At 30.2% G+C, this 16,868-nt stretch overlaps 1 long non-coding RNA gene across 2 annotated transcripts; it reads left to right on the top strand.

The window, feature by feature from the left end:
- The first annotated feature begins 12,758 nt into the window (after positions 1-12,758).
- LOC145128970 (uncharacterized) lies at positions 12,759-16,160 on the top strand. Of its 2 annotated transcripts, none has more exons than XR_013717223.1 (4): positions 12,759-12,916; positions 15,205-15,520; positions 15,663-15,730; positions 15,907-16,160. It is a non-coding gene; the product is annotated as an uncharacterized LOC145128970 (long non-coding RNA). The 2 variants fall into 2 exon arrangements; XR_013717224.1 differs by having other exon boundaries at positions 15,663-15,717.
- Positions 16,161-16,868: the final 708 nt, after the last annotated feature.

Below are 16,868 nucleotides of genomic sequence, written 5' to 3' on the forward strand. Positions count from 1 at the left end.
GATTAAAAGTAGTTACCTATTAGTTGACTTTTGATAAAGATGTTTATAGGGTGTCTAAAGGGTGTCTTAATAGCAGCACCCAAATTTTAACTACATACGGTGTTGACATTAAAGTGTCCTCGAGCCCCAAATTATACGTAAACATACGTTAGGAGGTAAATTTTTATTAGCTAACCAACTACATACACATGTTCAAACCTTTTATTTAATAACACACTCATCTGCATTACATTAAATTATTAACCTACACTACTCTTACTACAAACAATACACATGCATGTCTACTATGATCTTATCAAGTAGAGCCTACTATAGCTTTCATTACCAATATAAGACATTACAACGCACGCCATCTTATAGCTTGCTTTACAACAGAGGCCCAATAAGCAATGCTATTAGGAGGAAAACATTACACATGGATGTCTATAAGTATACGTTACCATATTTACATGCAAAAAATTACAATATATAATACACATAAATTGCAGCTTTGGAAACTAAATAAAAAACACATCACATAAACCCATCAGAAAAATCAAAATGAACACTGCATATTTCAATAAAAGTTTGATGATTGTCAACGACTTCGTTAGAGATATTGCAGACCTACTTGAGGCAGCTCAATCCAAGTTAGATGAAAGTTTCAGCCTTGATGACAAATGGGCTGTTTAGCAGCATCTGAATTTTTAAGAGCTGAATTTTTAAGAGGTCTGAATTTCTAAGAGGGTTTGAATTTCTAAGATCTGAATTTTTAACATGTTGTTTGGTTAGAACATCTGAATTTTTGTGCTGAATGATAAAATGACAATTTTACCCTTCTATATAATTTTTACATCGTTTCCTACATTCAAACACAATAGTTTTTTCTACAAAAGATAACATCATCAAGACATTTGGCAATCAAAATTTGGTAAAACAAGAGAATAAAGACAACTTGCTAGTTGTTATACTATTAAAATAACATACAACAAGTTCTTAAATTACTCACGGTTCTATTAATAAAGTTTCCTGCATCTTCTTCTTTTAAAGTTTCCTGTAAGTAGTTGGATCCAACAAGCTTTTGTCTTGCAATTGGTCTAACAAATTTACAACATCTACACACTTCTGGTGTACTCGCAACATTACCTTATATACGTAGATTCAACATCTATAATACAAGATGACCGATAATCAAACCTATATAGAATGATCATTATGTGCATTAAACAACAAAGAAGAAAAAAATGCAGAGCTTAAGCCATCACCACTTAAAAAGCGCAGAGGTCAAAAAATTGCATAAATCATTGAACTAAAAAATTTGAAATCGCTAAACAGAGTCGTTGTTGTTGTGGATCGTTGCTGCTGTTGATTAGATGAACAATTCACATTGGTAATAGAGTTCTAGGGAAAGGAAAAAAGGAAGAAAAACTCGATACCTACAACCAGAAGAGAGAGTAGATTGAGGTCGATGTCGATGTCACTGCATCTGGTGGCGGAGTCGGGGCGGCGAATTCGGCGGCGGTGACGTTTTAGATCGGAGGAGGCAGACGATTTATTAAAGACCGGAGAGGGAGAAATAATGAGGAGAAGGGGTTGTGTCGATGAGTAGAAAAAAGAAAACCCCTCACGTGTTTGGGCAAACGGTGGCCTGCGAAGGCGGTGGTGCGTGTGTCGGAGTTAGTGCGTGCGACGACAACAGTGGTCCTCTGTGACGTCCGACGGGATGCAGGGACAGGAGAGATGGAGGTGGGTTGCTGCAAAGGGAAGAAGATGATGGCGAGGGTAGGGATTGGAAAAAAAGTAACGCGTGATTTTTTTTTTTTTTCAGATGTGGGCTTCCATCTGATTCGGTCAGATATTTTTTACAACTAAGAGGCAAAATTAAGTGTTAACCAAACGGTCTGAACCTTAAAGATTCAGATGTATCTCTTTTTAATTAAGAGGCATTAAGAGCCAAACAAACAGGGCGAAAGTCCAACTATACATGGCAAATGACGCTGATGATGTTGACGTGCAAACACTACATAACATGTTTGAAATAGCAAAAATCGACAACCAATCCATGCAAGGCAACATTTCTTTCATGTTAGGATCAATCCACAAAAGGATCGGGAAATATAAACGCAGCATGAAGGATACATCTACCAGCTAAAAAGTTCTTTGGTTTTGAGTTCCTAAGTAGTAATAACGTCTGTTGTTTAGTCCTTCGAACATGTATCATTAAATAAATTAAACGTTCTATGCAAATAGAATAGTGTATCGACAGATGTAATGGCTTCCATAGTTATAAATATGTAAACGTTATGTATAAAACAGTACCTACACTAATAGATGAACAAATAAATTTAAATAGACTCAAACAAATATAATTATGAAAATCAATCCAAACCTAAAAAAACGTAAACGACTTACTTCCAACCAGTGGCGGAGGCAATGTAGAAGGAGTGGGGTGTGTGGACTCCACTTAATTTATATTTTTCAATATTAATTTTTTTTAAAGGTGGTCCCCCCTTTGAGTTTAGATGGCACCCACTACTTCCATTGAATACCCAAACCAAGTTTCCTTCTTCAGTTTTTTAATCTATCTTCTTCTTTCTTTTTAACCTAGCCACACACAGCCTCCACCAAATCAGATTCCGACTCTGCCGGAGATCAGAAAGGATATTGTCGCCTGAGTCAGATGCCGACTGCCTGAGTGCGCCTCCGACCTCCGACCTCCGCTTCCCTTGTTCTCTCTCTCTAGCTCGGTAAATCACTACCTTTAAATATACTTTGATTTTATTAGAGGAAATTTATTTTCGTTGGTTTAAAAGAACATATCCGACCTTGCTAAAGTGATGGTGGAAACCAAGATGCATCAGTTCTTTCCTTTGATTTATCGTTTAGTGAAATTGTCATTGGTTTTGCCGGTTGCAACCGCAACGGTGGAGAGATGTTTTTCTGCGATGAAGCTTGTAAAGTCGGATTTGCGGAATCGGATTTCGGATGATTTTCTAAATGATTGTGTCATTTGTGCGGTTGAAAGAGAAGGATTTTCAAAGATTACAAATGAAAATTTTATCAAACGTTTCTTAGCTATGTGTCCTCGTAGATTTCAAGTGTAAAATGACATTTAGTTGAAGGTTTTAATGTTATTATACTTTTTCGTAAAAAAAAATTATTATTAATTTCAATTGGTCAACGATCAACTATGCACCCACTCAACTTCCGGACTGGATCCGCCACTGCTTCCAACTGTGCGTCTATACATTAAAAACATGTATTGTCGAAAACCATTTCAGTTTACACGCCAACTACAACACGTGTCAGGTAACATTAAAACAAAATTTCAAATACCAACTATAAATACAGTTTTAGACAACAAACAAAAACATACTCGTCACAAAACTTCCACAAAATAAACATCCACACCGTCATGAAGGCCTGTGATGTTCACCATATGATCAAGACAATCACCCGTCACAAAATACAAACAACAACACCATTCGCACGCTTAAACGCAAGCTTAAAGCAGGAAAGAGCTATGAAAGAAACTCTAGCAAAAACGTTAACCGAAAAGCTTCACTTCCTCAACTACGCAATTTCAGCGGAAATCCTCAACAAGGAAGATGATTTCGACACAAAGCAACGAAGATAATTGCAGCATTTGGAAGAAGAAATGAATGAAAGCACGCCATACTAAACAAAGTTCCAGGCAACCTTCCCGTTAACTAAATCCATTGTTTACGTTATTATGCCATGATTAAAAAAGGTGTTCCTTTCGCTGTCCATTATCTTTGTTATCTTCTATTAATGTCACACCAAATGTTTTCCACTTACATTACATTTAATTCTTTATTATCTTATATTTAAAACGTCAATACTTCAAAATAATTTACAAAAAATGATTGATAATCTGAAACGGCGCCCATATGTTACGTCTAATAACTTTTTCTTATACCTAATTACCTTACATTAAAACGTCCCTACATTACATGCGCAAAATACATTTCAGAAATCGATTCATAATCTGAAACGCCGGCCATAAGTTACATCATACATCATCATGACCTTGAAAACTAACACTTGCATTAAACATCCAACAACCGTATTAAATAGGAAGATGCATATTTAAAAACCATCGCTGTCCTTCAAGATCCTTAAACTACTATCATCCGCAAAACAGATACGCCTTACAAGACAAAAATGAAACCCCAAAAAATGGAAATCATCATCAACAACCTCATCGCCCATTACGAAGCAGAAAAATTATCACTGATGAACATGGAAGAGGAAACTTTGGAGCACCAAAACTACAAGAAGTAACTCATCGAGCAGATGGACGCCAAACCATCATATGATAACTACCTGAAGATGTGCAGCAAGTTTTATTTGACAACAATTATGAAAGCGCAAAACTGCTGAAGGCCATGCACGAGATGAAAAAGAAATATGAAACTCTTATTGAAAATCTCAAAAAGGAGGTCAAAAACCTCCCTGACGACAAACATCCTTACTTCTAATATGTTTGTTTGTTTGATGGCTTTGACTTTAAATAATCTTTTGCTGTGTCAAAAAATCTTCCTTTTGTAGTTCTTTGTATGTAAGTGGTATGAAGACCACTTCTCTATATCTGATATGTTTGCATTAATATAATACTATATTCTACTACTTCGTGCAACTTCAAATAAGTTAAAAAAAAAGGGACGCAGAAAACCTCACTGACAGCAAACGTTCGTAGTTCTAATATGTTTGCTTCATTGATGCCTTTTGCTTTAAATAATCTTCTGTGTGATTCTTTGTACGTAACTCCTAAAAAGACCACTTTTAGCACAGCGATTCCCCACTAGTTGGGATTGAAGAAGAATACCACTACAAAAACAATCGAGTTTAATGCCATGAAAGTCTTAGAAACAATTGAGTTTTTTATGGTTTAATCTTTTAAAATATTATTATTGTTTTTTATGTTGGAATTTTTGTTTCAGTTTACTTACTGAATGTGCAGAAGGTTTGTGCCCATCAAAATTATGTCATCTGATGTGTGATAAAAAAAATATCAATCTAAACAAGGGACAGGTTAAGACGCGTGCTAAAACAGAAAAAACAAAACACTTAAAAATCAATCAGGTTAACCGTAAACATAGAGTTTTTTCTTAATTTTTTTTATAAAGTTTGATGTTTTTTAATGTTTATTGTAAGTTGAATATAAAATTAGACTGGGACTACTGATGATATTGCTTCGGAGGTTCTATTGAAGGAGGGTTATTCATTGGAATTAATGTGATTTGTTAGTAGTCTATCAATATTTCTTTAAATAAAATATAATAACATTTTCATATAAAATATAAAATAAGATTATTATTTGATTGTTACTCTTTTTCAGGTGGTCTCTTGGTGTTATTATGTGCGAAATATTTGTGCTTTATCCACATTTCTACTCATATGATCCAACGAAAACTTGTAGGAATCCACATATTTAAGAGACCCTTCGGAATCTACATATTTAAGAAACACTTATGCTTCGTTCATTAAATGAACTTACTTTTTTACTTTTTGTCACACTATGTTTCAAAAAATAGTTATAGAATTTGGTTTAGATAAATTTTTACATTTTCCTATTCAGTAAGATTGAATTAAACTCCCATATGCTTGGAAAGCTAGGATTTAGGTGGAATATGATAGTTAATCAACATAAGTTTTATTATTAGTATTGATGAATTACTTTTGTTTGGTATATTTAGGTATATATATATTTTTTCTATATCTCATTATATTTTTTTCATTTGTGATTTTTCAAAGTACGTTTTTGTATGAATGTAATGATGGAATATGTAGGGTGGCAAATCGAGTAATCGTATCGCATTTTTTCTTGGCATAACACGAAACAGCATGACAAAGTTTTATGTAACATGAACATGACACAACACGATGTCGTGTTTATTTTCATCAACACGATACAAAGTCAATTAAAACACAAAAAAGTTTTTACTACCTAAATATATTTTAGAAAACGTACAACAAGTTTACTATAATACATATTTAAAAAATAATTTATTTGAATAATATAACTTTAATTTGATACATTTGTTATACTATACTATTATGTTGGAAAGATGACGTTCCATTTGGTGTTACATCTGTATATTGATACAACTTGCTACAAAAAGAGACATTTTTGTTTGATAATAAATTTCAACATGATTATTCAAGTTATGCACCATTCCTTGATGATTTTTGTATACTCATTGGTTTGTATTGGATAGATTTTTTTTATTGTACATTGCTAATATGGAAACAAATGAAAGAAATATGTTGTAGAACAAAGTAAAATCAATATATTATTTATACATTTGTCAACCTGTCCACCGGACGGGTATGACACTAGTTGTGTATATAACTATCGGGAAGTACAAAAGGAAAAGAGGTTTAAGTGACAAGTAAGATGGATGTTGATGAATCTTCCATTAAATGATGAGCGACTCAATTTGTAGTCAATAGTGTGTGGTCAATGTTGTTTTTGAGGTCAATTGTCTTACAAATTTGGTGAAATAGTTTGTCAAAATTCTTGCAGCAAAAGGATGTGGGTTTGTTAGGTTTTCAACAAGTAAGTGTTCTAATAGAATGCTTATGATATATTTTATTTTTATTATATTATTTTTTATCAACATTTTTCAACAGATAAGTGTCTTGCAGCAAAATTATTAACATTTTATTATATTTTTCTCAAACGAAACCAGGTCAACAAAATGTTGGAAACTAATTTTTTGTATCATTCACATCGGATGAGAATATATAGTGTTAACATCTGAGAAATAGCAACAATATACGTTCAAAACGGATTAGCAATATATTCTTTCATAATGGATTAGCAGCAAGATTCTCTTAGGATGTATTAGTGTTTTACTTAGATTTCAATGTGTTTATTTAATTTTAACCATTCTCAATTTTATTCATTAAGAATAAATGTGATTGTTAACCATTATTAGCCGTATTCTTTCATAATGAATGTAATTTATGTTCATAGTTGTATTGTTTTAGAACGAATGTAATTACTAATTCTAAAATATTAAAATTGGTTTCATATAAAATCTATATTCACTAAAATTTAATAATCTTGATAATATATATTGATATTATTCTGTCATAATATAGTATTTTTTTCAAGATAATCATAAACATATTCTTCTAGAATATCCAGATTAATAGAATTATTATCCAGAAAAATCGTAATTTTAAAATTAAGAGAATCGATTACTCCTTAAAATTCACAATTTTTTTTTAAATTTATGTTAATTGATTAAAATACCCTTACAATTAAATTAGATGGTATTTTTCAATTTTTTAAATTCAATAATATTTATTAACCATTTTCTTAAAATAACTAAAATAATTAGTCCACAATTAATCGTACGTCCGCACAATAGATAGTTAGAATACAATAACCATATATATATATATATATATATATATATATATATATATATATATATATATATATATATATATATATACTATAACAAGGTTAAACCCGTAGAACCCACGGATGTTAATTTTAAATAAAATTAAACATTTGATTATGTAATAAAATAATGAGAAATTAAATATTCACCTACTTTTGCTCCTACAAATCCTCCTACCAAATTAAATAGAGACATATATAACATTTAATGCTCATTTAATAATATACCTCTTCTAATAAACAAAACCTTAAACTGCCACATGTCTATTTTCTACATCCCTACCTTGCCACCTGGCTTCTTTTTGTTCACCCTGTTTTCTCTTTTCCCGCCACTCCAATTTCATCTTTATCATTCTATCAAAATTTGAAATTATTCCAATTATCCGTGATCGAAGCGTGATCTTCTCCCCCTCTTTCATCCCCTAAATTTTAGGATTCCATATTTTAAATTCCAATTCCCCTTCAACTCTTTTGAAATACTACTGAAAACGACACACTTTCGCACCGGCTACAACCATTTATTCTCCCCTTTCATCTTCTCAATCCTTTTTCGTCTTCTCAATCCCTTATGTTTCTTAAAGCTCCAGATGAAAGAAAAAAAGACGGATTTTGGGTATATGGCATCGGCTCTAATAAGAAAAATAACTGAAAGAGAAATACATAGTAGGTTAGGGATGGAGATGATGAAGACGATCCTGCTTCCATTTTGTATGTTTCCCACATATTGCCTATTAATTTTTTATATTAATTACAGAGGGGGTCGTGATTCATACCGGAAAATAGACAGAGCGAGGAAAACGATCATGACCATTTGTCTCCATCATAACCTTCATGTCTTCACCACCATCAAATGCCTCAAGGAACTCCACATCAGCAGATCAAATCGATAGTGTCATTGATTCTTTTCTTTAGTTATTTTGCACTTAAATTTCGCTTTTGATTAATTCGGATTTCGATATTAGGGTTCATCCAAACCTTTCTTTTGAGCCACTGATGGTGGTATATTGTAACCCTGAGAATATTCCTGATAAGAAATTGATTGTGAGTAGGGATTTCGATATTAGGGTTCATCCAAATTGATTGTGACCCTATCTATTTCAACGGTAAAGCTTCATACATAGACACCCTCCTAGACCCATCTGTGTCGTGAAGTGTAAGTGGAGGCAAGAAAGCATCATGAAGAAGTCATTCCTCCCTCTCTTGCATAGTTGTACAATCAGGACCTGTCTCCTTTATTTACCAAATGATCCATGTTTTCCAGAAATCCATATTTCACCTACCAGACTATAATTAAGTACCAACTCTTAAAGACAATTTTCTATGACTAATATCGTATTTCGACCTATTTATGTTGTACTCATTTTAGAATTGTTAATCTTTTATTGATGAGCTTTCTTTTTCAGTTCCATGACAATTCACCTGATGTTCTTTTACACTTCAAGGCCCAAGTTATTTTTTTATGCTACATAACTTGATCTCTTCATTTTTTCAAATAGGGAGTTTAGATTGTTGTAGTATGATATTTGAATCATGATTGGATCAGCGTTTGATATACTAGCTTATTTAAATGTAAGTCTTTATGATCTTAGACATCAGCAATTGATCAAAGTTTTGTTTATTTTGGATAAAGGGATTATGGCAGAGAAATTCATGCTTATTAGGAGACTACAAGTCTGAAGGAAGAAAATTGGAAATATATATTCTTTTTGCATCTGTTAGTGTGTGTACAATTTGTTTTCGCATTTTTTTAGTCTGGGCACTCTTTAATCGAGTATAGGCTACATTTAGGTGCACCCGTACCAAAAAATAACCTTTTGTCTTTGCAAAGAGTAAACCAATTTTAGCATTGTACTTTGTAATGTTTTCATTGTAGGCACTTTATAAACCTTTTTCTTTATGGTTTCTTTTAGTAATTTATGCCAACCGTTTGGATGTAAAAGTAAAAGTGAATAGATTAAAAGTTGAATTGATGGTACCATAATACAAAATCAACATGTTGGTTTTAAAGGTTCAAAATTGTCATATATTCTTTATTTTTTGTCTTTGACGTCGGCAAATGTTAATATATGAAAAAAAATATAATTACAAATATTAAGTGCATATAATAATAACCTCCTTTTAATCTTTGAAGTTAGATGGTAGCCCATTTCATATTAAAAGTCAGATTGTTTGTGCACCTTTGAGAATGGTTTTAGTGGGGATTTAATCAATTAAAATCTTATATAGTTCTTTGTGAGTTAATATTGAATCTGAATTTGGTAATCAAACGAGTGTAGCTGGTGAGAATTTATTACTGTGATATCATTAGGTTGCCATAAAAATGATTTCTTGCCTAAACAAGTCGTCCTAGAAAAATAAACTATGAATTTTGTAAATAAGCAGAAGATATCCATTACAAATATGCAATGTTTTCTAAATATAATTTAGAATATTTTAATCAAAAATATTTACCCCAGGAAAATAGATACATAATCTTTAGACTTTGTCTAAACGGCAACAATAAGACTAACATTTTTAGATATTTGTCAAAACAATAATATTAAATATTCAGAAAGTTGTATTTAAAAGTGATGGAAATTGGAATCTTTGAAAATTGGTTTTGTATGATTTTTTAGCAATGTACTTAGCTAATTTCATTTGTAGAAAATAAGGGGAAAAGTTGGTAGATTTTGGATTTTTATAGTTGAATATCATCATGGGTCTTGAGCCTTGAGTGTGCAACAAAAAAGTCTATTTGGAAACTATCATTTATAGTATTATACTTTCATATATGGTTTTCTTCGAGGATTTCGAACACGGATCAGAAAAAAATACAATATTTTTTTAAATCATTTTACTTTCTGAAAGTTGTCATTTCTAACTTGCTACTTTGTAAAATAGTCTTTTTTTAATGATTTCGAACAGGAACTATAAAATGAATAAAAGAATTACTTTATATGACATTCTACTTTCTTGAAACTATCATTGATGTATTAAATATTTTCTAAATTTGTCAACCGTACAATACACGGGTAAATATGCTATGTTTGTAAATTAATAAATTTATTCTAATCATTCGTAAATCATCACACTTTTATTTTTAATGTTTTTATTTCTCACCCGTGGTGTCCACGGGTTATAACCTAGTATTTTAATATACTAATATGAGACATGTCATCATTTAATTATGTAGGAGGATTTGTAGGAACAAAAGTAGGAGGATATTTAATTTCTTTAAAATAATATATTATTAATTTAGAAAAACTTATGAATTATAATATTGTATTTTTTTAATAACTTTGTAATTTGTAAGTATTTAATTAAACATGTAAATCTACTTATTTTATAAAAGTCATGAGTTTATATAATGCAACATAATATCACTTTTTGAGCTTTATTCTTATTAAATAAATAGAAGTTATGGCGCACTTACAAGACAAGTGTATGGGTTGTAAAATATATTTTTTCTTATTAAATCCTTACTTTTGCTGCATGATTCTTGGGATTATAGGCATTATAATTTTATAGTAAGAACTCTTAATTACATACACCACTTCACTTTCTATGACTGAATCATGATAATTTTTTAATGCATGGCTACAGGCATTATAAATTTTTATAAAATCATAAGCTTGTACTATGCAATATACATTTGTGTGTAGTTAAAAAACACAATAAATAATATAAATGACAATGATATGTGACAAATTAAACATGACATCAATGTAATAACCATACATAAACATAACACAATAAATTATAAATTAAAATAATGAATGAAGTGTGTTTTTACTATAAGTAAGTAAAAAAATGATATAAAAAAATGTAGAATATAAAAATAGTAATATTTAATCATAAGTTTGCAAACATATATTTTCATGTAACATCGGATGTTTTTTTTGTAAGTTTGTACTCACATAATTAGGGGTGTGAGGAAAAAACTGAAATCGAATAACCGGAAAAAAAAAACAAATGATGTTTGGATTATTTGGTTTTTGGGTAATTTGTTTTGGTTAACCGAATAATAATAACTTTGTTTGGTTTGGTTTTGGTTAAACTTTTATAATTTTGGTTAAACCGAATAAGCCAATAAATATATATTTTGAGATTTTATTTCTAAGTTTATAGTTTAATTACTAAAGGTTTCAGTTAACTAATTAATTATTAATGAATACTTGTTATAATTTTCTATATACATTACATATGTTGTATGTGTAAACATTTAATAAAATTATGATTTTTAGAATAAACTATAAATTTGAATAGAGTGTAAAAAATCGTAATCAATCATGCTAATAGTATTGATATAAGAAAAAAAAAATATAATAGAAATGTAATAAATTAAAATATGTAATACAACACAATACATTACAAATTAAAATAACGTAGGTTTTAGAAATAGAAATTTAAAAAAATAGCAAGATAATTTTATTTTTTAATGTAACATAATTTTATAAAAATTAAAAAAATCAAATTAATAAGATAACCATAAATCATAAAACATAAATTTCCAAAAAGTTCTCTTTATACAACATTGGATGCAATAGTTCCTTGTAGTGAAATGTTCCTTTTGATAAAATAAAATAACATAAAGACTATAAAAATCGTAATGATTAATTATAAATTTGCAAATAATGATATTTTTAAATAACGTATGACTGAAATTAAAAAAATAATAAGTAGATTAAGAAGTTACCACAATAATATTGTGAATGAAAAAACACAAGATTATAATTCATAATTCTATAACTTTGTGAAAACCTATTTTGTATAGAATGATATTTTATTGGTAAGTTTATCATCTATTTAAAATCAATATTTTAAATTTTTATGGTTTCCGTACTTATTAGGTGACATGTTCAAACAAAGTTATAGTTTACGAATGTGGAAAGCAACATGTTCTTCAAGCAATTTCTCAAACCTTCCAACCCATTTATTTGGAACTCGATCTTCAATTTTAGTTATCCGTATGCAAAACAAATAACTTTATATAAATGCAAGATATATCTAATTACATAAAAGTTACAAATGAAATTGAATGACATAAATGTCTTTTAGTCAATTAAAATAATATTAATACGAAAAAATGTTCATTGGTTTTTTATTTACCTATTGTTCCACAAACAAATCACACTAATTTTGAGGGTGAACTCCACTTTCAACAAATCAAATTGGCTAATTAGAGCTACTATATTCGTAGACATTAATCTGTAAACGAAAACTACATAGATCGTTTGCCATTTTTTTTTTTGGACCAAAATAGTGTTTTTAAAATTATTTATCAAACTTATTTACTTATTTACCAAATAAGTCCATTTATCAATTTACTCTAAAAAAAATAATACGGTGCTTTTAACCCAACTCAACAAAAATCAAGGTGCACTTCTCTCAAAAATCACGTCCAACGGGACTTCATTCATCTCCGATCTCAACGACGTCGACGATCAACCTCCAGCCATACCGATGCTGACGAGTGCTCCTCCGGCCACACCAACGACGACGCTCCACCTCCGCCCACAGGTTTGATTTCTGATTTCAGCTTCGATTTTTGACTTTGCAGGTTCGATTTTTCAAGTTTTATCTTCGATTCCAACTTGATTAGGTTTATTGAGTACAATTTGAACTTTCATCTTCAGTCTATTCAATCTGTCTGAATACGAATTTCTGATTATAACAAAATTCTGAATACAAAATTCTATTCGGGTTAGTTACTTGATCTTTTAACTACGTTTTTTATTTTGCTTGGATCATGAGAATGCTTTGAATGGCCTTCTGAAATAGAAGAGCAACCTTGGAATACTTCTTATTGCTAAAATTTACATCGTTTTTTGCTGAAATTGGCATCGATTATTGCTGAAATTAGCATATTTTTTTGCTTGTGTCATGAGAATGTTCCTTCCATACAAGAAGAAAATGAAACATCGGGTATTTTAAATATAGTTTGGTTCATGTATTATTAAAACCTTTCCACACCTGAGGATTTGGATGAGTAATGGAATCATTTAAGAGTCTATGATGGTGTTTTTGTATCAGTGAGGCTAGAATCATTCCATAGTCTATATTGGTGGTTTTGTATTAGTGAGGCTATTGGTAGCAAAGAAGAAAAGATGGAATCACATGTCACTATTTGTCATTTGTTTCTGGAAATTTTTATGAAATTTGAAATTTTTGGATAAACAATCTACTATCTGTAACTTAACTTGTATGAGTGATAATGGAAGAAGATGAAATCTGGCATTCATAGTTAGAATAAAAGAAACTACACCATAATAAAATTATTATATTGTCAATGGAAAGTTTAAGCAAGATTGTTAAAAGCATAACAGTGATTGAGCAGAACTCATTGCAAATTATGCATAATTGTGTTGTTTATGATTTATCTTATTATTTGATGTTATTGGTTTGCTAATTAGTCACAGATAAAGATAAAATGTTATCTAAGAAAGATATATAGGTACTTATCATGTTCCCATCAAAGTATAAGGCGAGTTTCAGTTGCTTGATTATCAATGTTGATTGAGTTAATCCTACCGCTGTTACTTTTAATTTTAATTATTTAAATATGTGGGGTTTAAAATATGGGTTTGTTTATATAAGTTGTTATAGGACATAGATATTGGATTATATCGAGCAAAAGTAACAAAAATGTATCATGTATAAAAGATTTACAAAAATGGTCCATTAAGAAAAAAATTTAACAAAAATAGTTCAATTCCAGCAGGGACATTGCTATTAAGAAATAGTTTAATAAAATTAACAGAAATGGCCCCTGTTAAAAAAAAACACATAAATAGTATGTGTTTAATAATAGCAATAAATGGTCCATGTTTAAAAATAATAACAAAAATAGTATCAGTTTGGAAAAATGATTTAATGGTCTTTGTTTGAACAAAATTAACATATAATGTCCCTGCTTAACTTTTTTTTAAACCGAAATAGGTCCTTTCATGCAGGTACCGTTTAAAAAAACATAGCCCTTTTACTACCAGAAATTTGTTAGGTCAATTCCACATATAGCAATGTACTTTTTTTTTTTTTTTTTTAAATATGATAAAATAAATTGCAACAAATAAAAAACAAATTATTTCAAGTTACATGAAGAAAGTACATTGGTATTTCATGGATTTACCACCAAAACTTTATTGTAGGTAATGAAGAAAAGTTTTTTTTTTATTGAAATATTTTGTGTTTTCTACCAAAAATATATATAACAAAAAGATGAAAGGAAGGTAAATATTTAGTGAATTACACAAAATAATCAATTTACAGGAAAAATGAGGAAAATGGAATAAAATTAAAAGTTATTAAAAGAAAACAAGTACCGAATTATTTACAATTTTAGAAATCATTCATATACATATTGTCAATTGAAAAGTAGGATGCTATTTGTTGTTTTGGTTTCATTATTTTTGTTATTTGTTTGATAATTTATATTTTAAAATCTCAATATGACTACAAATTCGAAAATCAGCAATTTGTATTATAATGAAAGTATGCTACTATTAAGGGATAAAAATGCATAAAATGAAAGTAACTGAACAAACAGCTATAGATCAACATGTTTGTTTGTAAACATGCATGTAATTGGTCAAAGAAAACACGGTTGTTTGGGGTTTCCTATCAATCTTTCTCTCTCTCTCTCTCTCTCTCTCTCTCTCTCTCTCTCTCCCAGAAAGAAATAATTGGATTTTATAGTATTAAAACATATTAGAGATGATGTAGAAAAAACATTTGAGATTATATGAATGATATGGACGTTTTCCTCTAAAGATAAGACAATGACTATAAAATACTAACATGTTCGACAGGAATCGACAATGAAGCAACATGAAGATGTTTCTCTGAGATGAAGAAGTCGCAGGGAAGGAATTACAGGAATGATGTATATTAAGAGGTAATATACACTTTTTGTTAAAACATAGTAAACCGATAAATTTGAGAAGGATTGAAGAAGATTAAAAAATATAGTAAACAGATAAAATTGAGAAGGATTGAAGAAGAACACACATTTTTGTTACGAAGACATCAAAGAAGATTGATGAAGAATAGCGTTTGCAAATAAATCTCAGAAGCAGAATCGTGGATTCCCGTATCGTATAGATCGTATAGATGATTAATATATGCGTATGTATTTATTTCGACCTGATTATTTGGGATTTAAACGTAAATTTCGAATTTGGTGCATTTATGTTTTGTGAAGATATTTACTTTCCTTTGCCTTAAAAAATAGACGTGAAATTAATTGAAAATTTGTTCTTATTTTTAGGGAATTTTCAAGGAAATGATATAAATTGAAGATTGAAGATTGAAAATCGTTACAGGTAATTTTGTAAGGTAATAAATATAATTTATTCGCATTCGCGTTCCATTTATAAAAGCATCACTGGAAATTAATCAATTTCCAATTAAAAAAACAAACTTCCATATTTTTAACAAACTTCCATATTTTTTCGGATATTAAAGATTTTGAATTACCGATTTTGAATATTATTTGTATATTTATTGTGTAGAGGAATTGAAGGCCATTTTGGTAAAATCAGTTGAGTAAAAGAAGCGAGAAAATATGATTTTGGGGGCTTGGAGATTGACACGTGGCGAGTTAGTACTTATTTATTAGATTAGGGGATCTTTATTGAAAGAACTCATTTCTAAACTTTTGTGTTTCTGAAAGACCCAAACTTTCATACTTGACAATTGTTACTCCAAAACATGTTACATGCATATTTATAAAACAATATCTTACATTGATAAAGTGATTACAAAAGATTGGATACAAACCGACTATGTTTTAATATTTTACATAACTACCCAGGATATTGTAATTTTATACAAACATAAACCGAAATACAAAAGTAATAGTAAAAACTATTCTACATCTTCCGACAGTATATAACCATACTGCTTACTTATCTCCTGCAATTGTTAAACACTGAGAGGACAATACTTCTCTAGCAAACCAGTTTTGAACATCTCCCAGGATAAATTCTCCTGGTCATACTCGTTGAGAGCTTCATATGTTGCTTCCCACTAGACCAAGGCTTCTTCGACGAGCATAGCAGAAGCATAATTAGCCTTGTCTTCATTATCCACATGAGAAATACGAAACACTTTCTCTGTGTTCTGGATCCAGGTAAGAGCAACAATGGGATTAAGAACACCTGAAAACTCCGTAGCGCCACTACTCTTGAAATTTTTGAACGAGGGACGCTTCACCTCTCCTTTTGAAAATTCTCCGGTGGCTTTCTCTTTGCCTTTATCATTATTCTTCTTGTGTTCTTCAAGAGTCTGTCGAATTATACCAATAAGTTTACCTAAGAGTCGCTCCTCTCGAGGGGATACTGAAGTATTTACTTCACCAGGTTGAGGACCTCCACCCACCTCAGGGGTATGACTACCTTCCTGTTCAGCCATTCTTCTGAAAATTTGGAGCAATATAGTATTTTAGAATATTAGGATTTATTATTACCTAATA

The sequence above is a fragment of the Lactuca virosa genome, chromosome 8 (assembly GCF_052849685.1).
Source record: "Lactuca virosa cultivar CGN04683 chromosome 8, Lactuca_virosa_CGN04683_v6, whole genome shotgun sequence".
Lineage (NCBI taxonomy): Eukaryota > Viridiplantae > Streptophyta > Magnoliopsida > Asterales > Asteraceae > Lactuca > Lactuca virosa.